The sequence below is a fragment of the Meriones unguiculatus genome, chromosome 12 (genome assembly GCF_030254825.1).
Source record: "Meriones unguiculatus strain TT.TT164.6M chromosome 12, Bangor_MerUng_6.1, whole genome shotgun sequence".
Lineage (NCBI taxonomy): Eukaryota > Metazoa > Chordata > Mammalia > Rodentia > Muridae > Meriones > Meriones unguiculatus.
The window spans coordinates 98,986,071-98,999,843 of NC_083360.1; the positions used below are offsets into that span (position 1 = coordinate 98,986,071).

The 13,773-nt window shown below is 43.9% G+C and overlaps 1 long non-coding RNA gene across 1 annotated transcript; it reads right to left on the bottom strand.

Annotated features, from left to right (window-relative positions):
• Window positions 1-329: 329 nt before the first annotated feature.
• LOC110556889 (uncharacterized) lies at window positions 330-13,185 on the bottom strand. Its single transcript, XR_002476917.2, has 5 exons — window positions 12,713-13,185; window positions 11,345-11,576; window positions 9,742-9,876; window positions 9,048-9,224; window positions 330-1,055 (listed from the first exon to the last, which is right to left on the bottom strand). It is a non-coding gene; the product is annotated as an uncharacterized LOC110556889 (long non-coding RNA).
• Window positions 13,186-13,773: the final 588 nt, after the last annotated feature.

Here is a 13,773-nt window from a genome sequence, read left to right on the forward strand (position 1 = left end):
TGTTGTTCTGCTTATCACTTCTCCCTCCAAAGCCGGGAACAATGCATGGTGCAAAGTAAGGACTCAATAAATAATGTAAACCCACAAAGGCAGAGTCTTTATAAGAAAAAAGTAGTTTTCTCATTTAAAACCTCTGTTAAAGTCAGGTATAGTAGTGTATGCCTTTAATCCCAGCACTAAGAAGGCAGAAGCAGATGGCTTTCTGTGAGTTTGAGGCCAGCCTGGTCTACAGAGTGAGTTCCAGGACATGCAGAGCTACAAAGTGAGGCCCTGTCTTGACAAAACAAAAAACACATAAACAAAGTGAAATAAAACTTCTGTTGGCACAGCTGGAGAGATGTCTCAATGGTTAGGAGCACTTGCCGAGGCTCCAGGGGACCTCTTTCCAGCACCTACATCAGGCAGCCCCAGCTCCTGGGGACACAGTATCTAGCCTGCTTGGGAACCTGTACCCACACTCACCTGCACGTCATTACAGATAATAAAAACGTACTTTACATTGAGTCATCTCCGAGAACATTTATGGACAATGTAGAAGCCGTTTATTTCCAGGAAAGCTGAGGCCAGAGCTGACCTCTCAAGAGATTCCTGTGAGAGCCACCTTACACAGTAAGTAGGTTCGAGGTTGGACCCAGCCGTCTCTCAGAAGGAGCTCCCGTGACAAAAGGAATTCTTACATAGCTACATAATGTCTTAAAGAAAATAAAATCAAGCAGTACAGACAAAACTGTCAAAACAGAATCAAGGATCATAATACCAGTAGGACTTCATAATATACCCCAAAGTAGAAGACTCACAACAATGAACAATGGGTTTCCTTGGGCACCTAAATGCACTGTGAACACCATTCACTCTCAGGCTGATTATTTTTGTCCTCACTCCACCAGACGCAAACTTTGTTCTGTATCTTTGTTCCTGTTATAAATTCCAAATTTTCACGTAGAAGCTTGCAGTCAGAATCGTATTTTAATTTAGACGTCTTAGTTCCAAGACTTTGACCTTAGATTTAGAACCACGCTTTCCCTGCATGGTGTCACTTATCAGTGTTGAAGCCTCTGTATAAAATAAAAATCATAAACTTAGTTGTAGTGAGAATTTCGGTTTCTTTAAAAGAAAAAAAACAGTTATGTTAAAGAAAGGTTTGAGGGCTTTTGGGGAGGGAACAATCACAGAAGGAGACAGGTACCAGAAGAGGAAGGAAGCAGAGACCTCGATGGGTTAGTGTGGAGAGGAACACATGGCCAGACTGGCTTCGATGGAGGAGAGCGTCCCAGAGGGAAAACATTAGCAAGGATTTTGGGATCGTGGGTGGGAAGTAGCCCAGACAGAAATTATTAAAGCAGATGGCATGGATGGCAGCTGAGAAGGGACAAATTAGCCTAGGGAGGAAATATCTGCCTAGCCCCGGGGAAAATGAGGCTATTTTAAAATACCACAGGTGTTTCTGTCTTTTACGATTATGATAGCAGGTTAGCTAATACTGCCATAATAATTACAGAGCTAATAATAAACACGATCAGCCCATTGTTGGTGTACTTTTTTAAAAACTTTTTTATTTACATTTCTTATATCTCTTTCTCCCTAGACCACCCCAATCCCTTCCAACACCCCAACACCAGGAAGGAGAGAGAAAGGGCTAATGGGAGAGGGGGTGTAGTTCTTAGCTGCCTCCTGCTGGTTAGAGCCATTGGGTTCCTTGGAGCCAGTCCAGTCCCCCTTTAAGGAGATCTCCAACTTATTATCTCACTGCATCAGTAGCAACAGGAGCCAAAGGTAGGAAACAGGAGCAGCCTTGCTCTTTCTCAGAGCTACTCCACACTCTCTGGGCTCTGGCATTTATTCTCTCTCCAGGGCCCTCAGATTTAAACTATCTGCAGCTGGCAAAGAGCTCCTCTCAGAGCTCACAAGAGGCAAATACTCTGCTGCAGTGGACAGTCTGAATCAATCCCACATCCCACACCCGGGATTAAAACAAAAACACGTTTATATCCACAACAGCCCACACTTTTAAATTATCTACAACAGTTATATTAGGTGAATGCTTTTGTTTTAATCTCGGGTGTGGAATACGGGGCTGTTTCAGTTTGTCCACAGCCATTAACTATGATTGTCTCGTGCTGTAGGAGAGACATGGTTTTTGCCAGCTGCAGATAGCTTAATTCTGGGGCTTCTGGAGAGGGTATAAATGGGCTGCTCCACCTGCTGCTGGACACACACACACACACACACACACACACATACACACACACCCTGCTGTCCACCTGCTCCCCCTCCCACTGCTGCCCCGTGCTGCTGCCCCTGCTGTTGCTGGTCCCTGCTGTTTGCATTTGCTATTGCTGGATTGCTGGTTTGCTGGTTTGCTGGTTTGCTGGATTGCTGGTTTGCTGGTTTGCTGGATTGCTGGTTTGCTGGTTTGCTGGTTTGCTGGACTGGTGGATTAGTGGATTGGTGGATTGCTGGATTTTCTGATGATGAAGATTTGACTTGCCCCTGGGAACCCTGATCAGCATCAAGTCATCTAAAGAGGTTTTTGCCCCCTCTCCCTTCTAACCTTTCTCTCCTACCTAGTGTTGGGGAGTTGGAGGAGATTGCGGTAGATAAGGGTGGTAGATGAAAGAACCCAATAAGGCAGCCCCAGAAAGTTTGCCTACACTCAGTGAAAAGAAATACCACTGAAATTAGATCTTTAGACAAGAGATGGTGAGGATATGGTGATCCAAAGTGCCGAGATCACTGTTTAATGGAAGAATGCATATTTTTACTCAGGAGCCACACTTAAGGGCCTCCAGTTCAGTGCATTTTGTCTCAATATCACACTGAGGGAAAATTACGTCAACCAATTGCTTAATAAGTAAACATAGTCTATGATATTGCCTTTTATTAGAAAGTTAATAAAAGTTGGGGAATGAAGCCCCGTTACCCAACTCCCAAGGAAAAATTAGGGTTCTTACTAAAATACAAAATATCTTTTTCTCTCCCCGACCCCCAGTGAACCTTTATCTACATGTTTCCCAGATAAAACCAGCTTAGTTGGCTGCTTTGAGGAAATCAGTTGAAGAGATCTAATGCCATTTTCTTGCCTGACTCCCCTGACTTCGCCTTGGCTTCAACAATGACTGGTGCTGTAGCAGCTGCAGTGGAAGCAGCAACACAGGAGCAGGTGGCAAAAACCTGGACCTTTGAGCAAGAGGGAGAGAGTCCTCATCCTCCACAGACAAGGCCAGCACCCTCTGTGCCTACTGAAGTGTCACTAGGACAGCAGCTGGGTAAACAATCTATAGGCAGATATTACAGCACTGTAGACACCTTCTAGGGAGTAAGAATGTGGTTTTCCCTGTGATGTCCAGGCTGCAGAAGATACCACTGTCTAACCGCTGCCCAGAGGGTGGTCTGCCCGAAGGAGAAGGCACTGGGGCGGGGGGGGGGGGAAGGTGTGGGGGACTTGGGAGGGGTCAGCATGTTCAGCAGTGTGGTTTTGCTGACTCCCACATCGTCTCTGATCTTTATGAGCTATACATTGCTCAGAGTTTCAGTGGGGCCCTGGAGATTTTAATGGTGAGCCCTAGGGCTTAAGAGGTCTTGTGGCCCCAGGCCAGGATTCAGGGCTGGCACTGTGGCCTCACATGGGGCAATGGCGCCAACATGGACAGCTGGTACCATCCTGGCCAGCAGCATGTCCCTGATCAATGAGGTCCTCCTTGGAGAAGCACCTGGACATGAGACAACAGATTCTCTGGAGCTAAGTTGTTTTTCAGGTGCCCCAGGTGGCCTAGTGCATCATGGGGGTCTTGCCTTGTCATCCTTAGAGAGACATGAGGATCATTTGGAGCCCACATTGCTGTACCCACAAGGAAACATTTGGATAACCATCCAAAAGCTAGATGGGATTAAGGAAGCTGCTGGACTTCCAGGTGAAGTCTGTCTTTCAAAGGCATCACAGTGACATGTCAGGGATAGACACACAAGGTTTAAACAATGTCACTCTAATAAGGCTGTCTGGTAACAGCTAAAATATTTTTTATAAGAAAAATAACCTCATTTGGAAGGGTTTTTTTTTTTTTTTTTTTTTTTTTTTTTACCTCAACTTCTTAATGGTTTAGGAAATAATGGACAGATAAAATAAACAATTTATTATTTAAAGTCCTCTTCACCAGTTCTCAAATCCAAATAATAGTTCCTATATTTGGTTGCCAGAACTCAGCTTTTTAGAAAATGCATAGTTTATTTTTGTGTATTGCTCCCTTTATAAATATGCAAAAGCCTGTTTCTGTATTCATTCCAACTTTTTAGACTGGTATGCACAGCAGAAGAAACAGCAAAATGAACACAAAGGACACATTTATAAAACATAACTATGTCTGTGTCTTTCTGTGTTCCCAAATGGAAATTGGATTTCTGAGGTTGCCCCCCCCTTACAGAAATTATATATCAAATTAGTGAGCAAACAAAAAGCTTGTTTAGGTGGCTCTGTGATTTTGATTAAAGTGACTCACTGATACATGCACATGAGTGCCACTTTGATTCCAGTGGACGGCTGCAGCCAACAGCATCAGAGAGGGGAGTTGCTCTCACATCCGGCTAGTTGATCTCTGCCTTCTTAAAATATCTGTATTTTCACTTAGTGTATTAATGACTACCTCCACGGCTTATAACTTTCCGCAGAATACTAACTATCCTCAGAGTTGTGATATCTCCTAATGACCAAAGCAATATCCTGATTCTGATATCAAATCCCATATCATAATGAAGAAGCAGAAAAAACAAAACAAAACACCCTATGTCAGTATTTCCGAACTCTCTGGCACATCGCCTTAGTCTCAAATAGACATTCAGACGTCTGATAAGTGTTTATTAAAGACTTCCTGGGTCCTGTGTGCTCACTTTGTGTAGATTTGGGTGGTGTTTTGACCTGACAGTTTGGAGTCAGAAAGGAGACAAACAATCATTGGTGTGTTTGACAACAGTCGAGATGCGTGTCATGGAAAGACAGGAGTGATGACTGTGGAAAAGAGAATCTTCACCCAAGGAAGCTGCAGCATTGGAAAGAAAGAATTGTTGGTCAAAAAAAGGAAAGCAGTTGCGAAGAGTCCCAGGCAGAGAAAAATGTCTCTAGAAAGATTGTGCAGCATGAAAGAGCTACCTGAGTGGCAGAAACAGTCAATGGGACAGTACAGCTGTCTGTTGATGAAACAGGCCTCGGGGCTTATGTCACACAACAGTTTGAACTTTCTTATAAGCTATCATGAAGCTTTGGGCAAGACAATCGATTTTTTTGACTACTCTTTGGAGAACGTATTAGAGAGGTGACGAAAAGACATGTATCACTAGTGATTAGAAGGTACACAAGTGGTTCACGAGTCAGACAAGAAGGTAGTGGTAACTGTAATAATAGACAGACATGTCAGTCAGCTTGAGACGTTATAGCAAAATACCAGGTAAATAAACCAAGCGCAGTGGCGCACGTCTGTAATCCCAGCACTCAGGAGTCAGAAGCAGGTGGATCTCTGTGAGTTTGAGGCCAGCCTGGTCTACAAAGTGAGTCCAGGACAGCCAAGGCTACACAGAGAAACTTTATCTCAAACAAACAAACAAACAAACAAACACACACAAAACAGGTAACTATTAAAGATGACCCTTAATCCCTAACACAAACAACTGGGGGAATAATAGAGACATCTCCCTAGGAAACACTGGAAGAGGGAGAGATCTGAGACCATATGTTTAGTAGTTGGCATGCCCAATTTTGGTATGTCTGAGTACAAACTAGTTGGAAATATTAAGGAAGCAGTTAGGTACAAGCTCAGAATAGAAGCCTGAATGAATATATAAATTTAAAAAAATTAACTTGTAGTTAATTACTTAACAGATGGATGTGCACAAGATTCCTAAAGGAGTGAACACAGATAGACAAGAACAGAAGGGAAGACAGAGTGCAGCTGCCATAGATCCATACAGGTATACACCAAAAAACCCATGAGCAAACACATTTGCAGAAATGGCTTTGTCTTTATGGTCGGCCTTTATGATATCATCATATCCAAATGACTACCACATCCCTCTGGCTAGTAGATCAGATCCTGAGAAGAGGAATGTCAACCAGAAGGAGCTAGAAAGAGGAAGCAGGAAAACAAGAGGACTGTCAAGAGACTGTAATGTCATAAAGAAGAAAGGAAGGATTTTTGAGGAAGCTATGAACTGTCAGCTATGGCAAATAAGATGTGTGCTGTTGGCTAGATTTATTGACATGATCCACTCTTGATCCAAGCCAGAGAAGTTCACTGAGGAGTCACAGGATTGGAGGCAAGTTATAGTGAGCTGAGATGTTTTTTGGAGAAGTACAAAGCATGGGCAAACTGCTTTGCTTTAAAAAAAAAAAAAAAAAAAAAAGGCGAGAAAGAAGAGAGAAGAGAAATGAAGAAGTAAGACTAGATAAGGTGTTGCTGCAGAAGGGCAGAGCTGAGCTAATGTATACAGTGGCATCCAAAGAACAGAGATTTGGAGTACACTCAAAAGCAAGATTGATTTCTGCTGCTATTTCTATGTTGGGAACCTACATTTTCATATGATTTTCTGAAGGTGTTGGTATAATGTTCTTTTGGAATGTATACAATTTACCCTTGTTCATTCAAATGCTGATTTCTCTACCCAGCTATCTAGTTTCAATCCAGATTGACACCGCATTGTGATGCTTATTCTAAGTATCACCTGTCTCAAGTTTGTGTAAACATGCCACCATTTGCTCTCTGTGTTGTCAATAAAACAATGAGCCAGTGCTGTGCAATGGGGAGAATAGGGTGGGACATCCTGGTCCAGAGGGGAGAGGAAGGAAGCAGGAGAGTAGGAGCACAGGTTGGCAGGAGAGAACTTGGAACAACATGGGGAGATGAACCGGACCTAAAATATGACTAAAAGCAAATATAAAGGGTAAAATCTGAATGGAACTATGCGGGTTTGGAGGTTTAGGATGGAGTAATCATTGACCAGCATTGTGCTCGAATTTAATTAAATAAATCCTGTGTGGTGATTTGGGTATACAGCTGGATTAGAAATAACCGCTGATTAACTAAATTAATAGTAAATTTTAATATTCAATGACATAGAGGGATTTCCTTGTAGGATGAGGCACATATGAGTTCTGTCTTTTAGGAATGGCGGGTTGTTCCTTGATAGCACCTTGTCCCTGTGGGCTTTGCCCCAGTATGTGCTGGACATGGCCAAGAGCAGGCATGTGGCTCCCCTTGCACAGGAGACTGTGACTCATTTTCAGAGTGGACCCTTCCAGCGAGGATGGCTTCCACCTGTGTAACTTACTACAAGCAGCACAAAAGTGCTGGACAAGAGCTTGCTGAGCTTCCTGTGGACGTGAGGAAGGAAGACTTTTAAAACTACCTGAGCAGTGGGAGAACTCTGATGAGAAAAAAAAAAAGAGATGGCAGCTATTCCAAATAGATGTTAAGAAGAAGACTCCCTCCAAACAGAAGCTGCCCAGTGACTCCCAGAGAGGCAGGGCCTGAAGCCGCGAGACAACAGTGAGGATGACAGGGTGCTCTTGCCGTCGTGGTAATTATAATTCCGCTCTAGTCATTTTCATTTTAAATATCCAGAATTTTCTGGGGAATTACTGTAGATGGTACTAATAAAGGTCGTCTATGACTATATACAGTTATTTTACCACTGAGCCACAGTTTTTCTTCTTTCTTTTTAAGGACACATTTGGGCAGGGTCCCCACTGCCACAGTGTCGCCCAGCTCTTCAGTGCCAGCTTTTTGGATCAGTTACTTTCTTCACTGCCCTGATAAAATGCCTGAAGGAGGGAACTTAAGAACAAGGAAGGTAAAGTAGCAGGAGCCTGTATCGTGGCTTCTTACATAGTGCCAAGCCACAGAGCAGAAAGCTGGATCTTTGTAATGTGTAAGCTATTTGAACGTTCTTGGAAAATATCAAAAATGTTCTTCAAAAAAAATGTACAACTTCACTGAGCATAATGACTGAGTTCCTCAAAGGTTCACTCATTAACATTTTGTGGGTCACAAGATCCAAAGCCATTTAAAACTTTTGATTAAACTTGATCCTCGTTCTCATTTCCCAAATCTGACAGAAGCAAAGAAGAGGAGGAAGAAGAGGAAGAGGAGGGGTGGGGGACAATGTATTGCTTCATGTCATCATGAAGAGTTCCATAACTGAGCACCATGGCATAGTGATTAAGCAAGAGTCAGTCTTCTGTGAGGATCCCTGTCCTCTGTGATGTTGCTGGCTTCAGTCTAGGGTGTCACATGGCTTCACATGGTGAAAGAAGGCGGGTAACAACTTCTCATGTTCAAAAAGCAGCAGCCATGTTTGTCTCAGAATCCTGGTGCCTCTCACTGATTCTAACTGGCTCATGCATCAACCTCCAACCAGTAACAAGAGCACATGGGAGGCTCTAACTGACTGAGCCTGAATTATATCCAGTTCCTGAGGTCAAATTAGATGGGCCAACTTAGCAAAACACAGAATGGGCCAGCTAGAGATGTGGTCCACCAGACAAGTCAGAACTGTGGTTCCTTTTCAGGAGAGCGAATAAATGCAGCCTTGACAGCCAGCAAGTACCTGTGGCAGGTCTAGAATAAGCGGGGACCCAGATCTGCAACTTGTTCTCACTCTCTTTCAGCAGAACATATCACATCTCAGAGATTCGCCCGGTTTACTACTTCTACTGCTCTTGTGGATTGTGGCTTTACAGACTTACTCTCCTTTTCTTCCCTTTGGTCAGCTGAGAAACAGGGTACTGTGACCTATTCCATCTCTGCTTTTCTAAGTTTGAAATAAACAAAATCAATCCACTCTACAAATGCAACATAACCACACTAACAAAAATCCTTTCAGGGTTTCACAGATTTGTTTCCACTAACAAGCAGACCATGGAAAATAAGTCCTACCTCTAACCAGTCTTTAATGGCTCCTCTCTGGTGTTTCAGTGGCCGTATCCTCTGGGGTAATCTTTCTTTATCATCCTTTTCCTCTAGCCCCAAGCTCACATACACTATATTGACATTTTGTTTACTTACCTGCGTAAACCACCAGTCCTTCGTTTGTGGGTTTCTTGAAGGTGGAACATCAGCCTTTATCTTTCTAGCACCAGGGCAAAGTTCACTGTCAGGGACTTACACGGTGGAAGGTCAATAAATGTTTTCTCTCTGAGCCAGTGTCTCAGAACCCAATCTCATTTAATTTTGATAACAGACCTATGAAAAAGAGATGAGCAATGAGAGACTTGGGGAGTTAGGGTGAAGTAAGGTGTGTGACTAAGCAAGATCACATACAGTAAGAAGGGTTGGTGCTCAGGTCTATCTGCTGCAGAGGCCACTGTCTTGGTCAAAAACGCTTATTTTGACGAGGGTCCAAATTCTAGCTTGTACACCCTAACTAGATGTCGTGTTTGCCTTTCTGCCATCATTCACCTGCACATGTCTTGCTCCACAGCCCCCGAGCACAGTTGTGTTTTCTTGCTTCTTTATTTTTGGTGTTCTCTGCCAACTCTGCTTCCTATAGTTTAATCGTTTTTCAAGTGTGAATGTCATCTGTTATCATGTAGCCCAAAGTTACATCATTCCTTTCCAAAGTGTCATGGCTTGTGTTGGCTGAGCCATAAACACAGCATTTATAATACTGTTTAAAGTACCAGTGAGACTCTTAGCTTCTGCGCAGCCTCCAAGCTGTGTCCTCTGTGGCTGTGGGCACAAAAGCATACAAGAAGCTGACCTGTAACTTAGAGGTGGTGGTGCATATCTTCAGTCCCAGCACTCAGGAGACAGAGGCAGACAGATCTCTGTGAGTTCCAGGCCAGTCTTGTCTACAAAGCTAGTTCTGGGACGGCCAGTGCTATACAGAGAAACCCTGTTTCAACAAAACAAAACAAAAGAATCTGACTTTTAAAAAACACAATTGATTTTTGACATGACAACTGTTTTCCCCAGTGACTAGGGCTCAAACCTATATAAATCATTGTTAGAGCTACATTCTTCACTCCTTCAATTTTCATAGGCTGTTTTCTCTCAGTTGCCAAAGGGATCTCACACATTCATGACCAGCAACTATCAGGTCAGCAAATTCACACAAGTAAAGACAGAAAGAGTGAGAAAGGCAGGAGAGAGAATCGACTGCTGTCAGGATAACATCAATGCTGACAGCAGAAGAGCAATACCCAAACAGGAACCGGCTTCACACATTCTGCTTTCAATAACAGCATGGTTTTTAGAAATGAAGCAACTCAAAAGTCTGAGTCTTGTGATGTGATCAAAACATAAAGGTTTTTACCAGAAAGTGTGCCCAAAGCTCATGTCATCTCCCACAAGTTACGGGTAAGCAGTGTTATGGTGTAAGCCATAGGAGCTGGGTGTAGATATGAATTATAATAGTCATTAGAAAACAACTCTGTAAAGTTGTTTAAATTGTCCTGGGTTCACAGGATGGCTCACTGGGTAAAGCATTTGCTGCACAAGCCTGACAACCTGAACCTTTCTTTCTCTTTATCCATAACCTCAGAAGCTATCCTCTCTGTCCTATTGTTTTGCCTTTTCCATGATGTTACTATGTAAATGTGATTAGAATTACTTATGGCCTTTGAGGTCTGGCTTCTTTCCCTTAGCAATGTATATAGACTCTCCTCCTTGCTGTTAAATGCATAGTTCATCCCTTCCCATTGGTGAGTAGTATTCAGGGTGTGGAGATACTTTCCATAGGTACTAAGGGACAAGGCCATGGTAAAAGCTACTAATTGGCCACATAATTGTGAAGAAGAAAGAAAGCATAGTTTGGATAATAATTAGCAAGACAGCAGGCAATCAAGGTTGGAGACTCTCAGTTCTGAAATTGAGGCTAACAGCAAGCAGTGAGCCGAGGTCAGAAGTTAGAGATGGACAGAGAGCGCTTCAGCCATCCGTAACTGGGTGAACAGCGAGTGAACAGCATCTTCCTGATTGCCCCAGAGAAACCAGCACAAAGCGTGTCACCCTTCACCGGCCCGGCTCTCGCTGTGTTCAGAGGACTAACCAGTTTCACAGAAATTACCTCAGTCTCTGTACAGACAAGACGGGGCACATTCCGGGTGGTAATGGCCGTAGTCAGTCTTCAGTTTCAGTCATAAGCCTCTACAATGACCTGGACCAGCAAGCATTTCTGCTCCTGAGAACCCTCCCATATTGGGAGTTTCTCTCACTTTTCCCTAATTTTTTGTAATAAGGCTTTGTTTTTGCTTCATTTACTCCTGTCCTCACTTTTTGTTATCATCTGACCTTGTGCTATCTCAAGCTGACTTCTGTTGGCCACTGAGTATCTAGTACCCCGAGTCCTGGGTCATACTCACCAGGGCAGAGGAAGTCCCATCACTCTCAAACACTACATCTTTATGAACGTGTCCACTATAAACATCCATACACAGGCTTCTGTGGAAGCAAATACTTCTGAGTAGGATAGAAACACCAAGAAAATGTAAATGTCGAGGGAAGATCGGAAAGATGTTCAGCCTGGAAGCCAATTTGCCTTTCCCACTGATGGGAGTCCAGAAACTTCAATACAACTGAGAAAGCCACAGTTGCCTGCAAGATAACATATTTTTCCTAAAGATACCACAAACAAAGGTGTTAAAGAGAACAAAGGAACTGTGCTCACTTGGACCAGAACGTCTGTAACCTTGAGTTTATGGTATTAGCACTCCCCTCCAATCTCTGAATCTAAACAGCACACAGCATAAACCCAGCTTGCAACTGCATTTACAGGACAAAATTATTTAAGATAAAAAATAATTACATTAGTCCAAATATGTTTAAACTTTATTTAAAATTTAAGATTTACTTAATTTTTAAATCTTGTTAGTTATAAAATCTTTTGAAGAGTATCTTAGAGAGCCACAGGATTGTATATACAGCCATTGTAAAAACATCAAAATGAGACTCTCCCTTCCTTCCTCTCTCTCTCTCTCTTTCTTTTTTGTTTTTTTTTTTGTTTGTTTGTTTGTTTTCAAGACAGAGTTTCTCTGTGTAGCCCTGGCTGTCCTGGACCTCACTCTGTAGACCAGGCTGGCCTTGAACTCAGATATCTACCTACCTCTACCTCCCAAATGCTGGGATTAAAGGCATGGGCCACCACACCCAGCTCAAGACTTTCTTCTTTGAAGAGAGCCTTATTTGGTTCCATGGCTGACTGCCAACCACAAAGGCTCATTGTATATCCCTGCAAAGGATGGATGAGAATTGCTTTGCACATGAATAGCACCTGACAGAATAAATGTTTGTAAAAGTTCCTCTTATGGATCCATGAGCAATACCTCATTGGTATTGCTTGTGTTTCTCCAACGACTAAAGACGTTGCATGTCTTTTAATATCCTTATGAATGATCTCTATATCGCTACCAGTGGATTAGGTGTTAAAATTATCTATTTTAAATATAAGATTTGTGTTCCCTATGGATGCTGTTTTTTATTTAGATGTTTTAAAGTTGCATGTTAATTGCATGTGATATTAAAAGGTGAAGATGTTTTTAAACTTTTTGATTCTTTGTGAATTTCACATCATGTACCCCAGTCTCACTCACCTCCCTGTCCCTTCATATCCACCTCCTACTTTTGCAAACTCCTCCACTAAAGAAAATGAGATAGAAGTTTAAAGCATCTTACCGTGGAGGAACCTGAGGTGTGTCCCACAGTTCACCCTTTGTCCACACATATTTACTTACGGATGTTCATTGCAATGAGCCATTGGTCTGGTTTGAGGCTTCCGGCTTCTGCTACACTATCAATACTGGATCCTCACAAAATTCCCCTCAGATATCCTGTTGTTGCCCTGTGTCATGGAGAGCCTGCAGCTTTGGATCTGTAGCACCAGCTCTTTCACACGCTCCAGCAGATCACAGAGGAGACAGATGTTGGGGTGGGCCAGCTCAAAGTCCTGGCACTGGGACTGGGAGGTAGCTGAGTTGCCAGCCGCCAGCTCTCCTGTGCCCACGCCACCTGGGTGAGCCTTCCAACACTGCCTCAGCTAGTTCACCCAGTGCTGCAGCTGGCGGGGCAGGGGCAGCTCTCCTGCTCTCACATCCTCAGTCATGCTCGGCTACGTCCATACCACCAGGGTCAGCGTTTCTGTGCTGCCCAGGCAAGGTTCAGGGCCCGCTCTCCTGAATTCTGCAGATGATGAGGGGCAGGGACAGCTCTGCTGCTCTCATGACCTTGAGGCCAACTGTCCCACCAGCTGGGAGAGGTAGGCAGAAGGGGGTGGGAGGTGGGAATGACGTCTCTCCCATGCACACCCTCACCCCACAGCAAACAAACGGCAGGGCCCACTCTCCTCAGCTCACACCCTCTGGGCCAGCCTATCTGCTCCCAGGGTTCTGTGCTGCCCAGGTGAGGGGCGGGGCCAGCTCGACACAGTACCTCAGGTGGCGCCCAGCCCACCGACTTCTCCATGGTTTGGTGGTAACACCAGCCTAGGACATCAGCACAGCCCCTTGTTAGGATTGTGCAGCAGTTACGCAGCGGGTTCACGAATCACGCCATGTGACTGGTTCCACGTGGGAGGCTTTAGTAAGGGAAGGGGGAGGGGCACAGACCACAAGAGACGTCTCAAGGCAGGGCAGGAGGGAGAGAAAAAGAGAGAGGAGGAGCTTCGAGTTCTCTTATAAGCTGACCCAGAGCATGTGCAGGTGGTTTCAGGTCCGCAGGTGGCTTCACAGATGCCTGGTATCTGGTTTTTCAGGTCCCCTGGGGCTGGCCATAGATATGCCTGTTCACAGATCCCAAC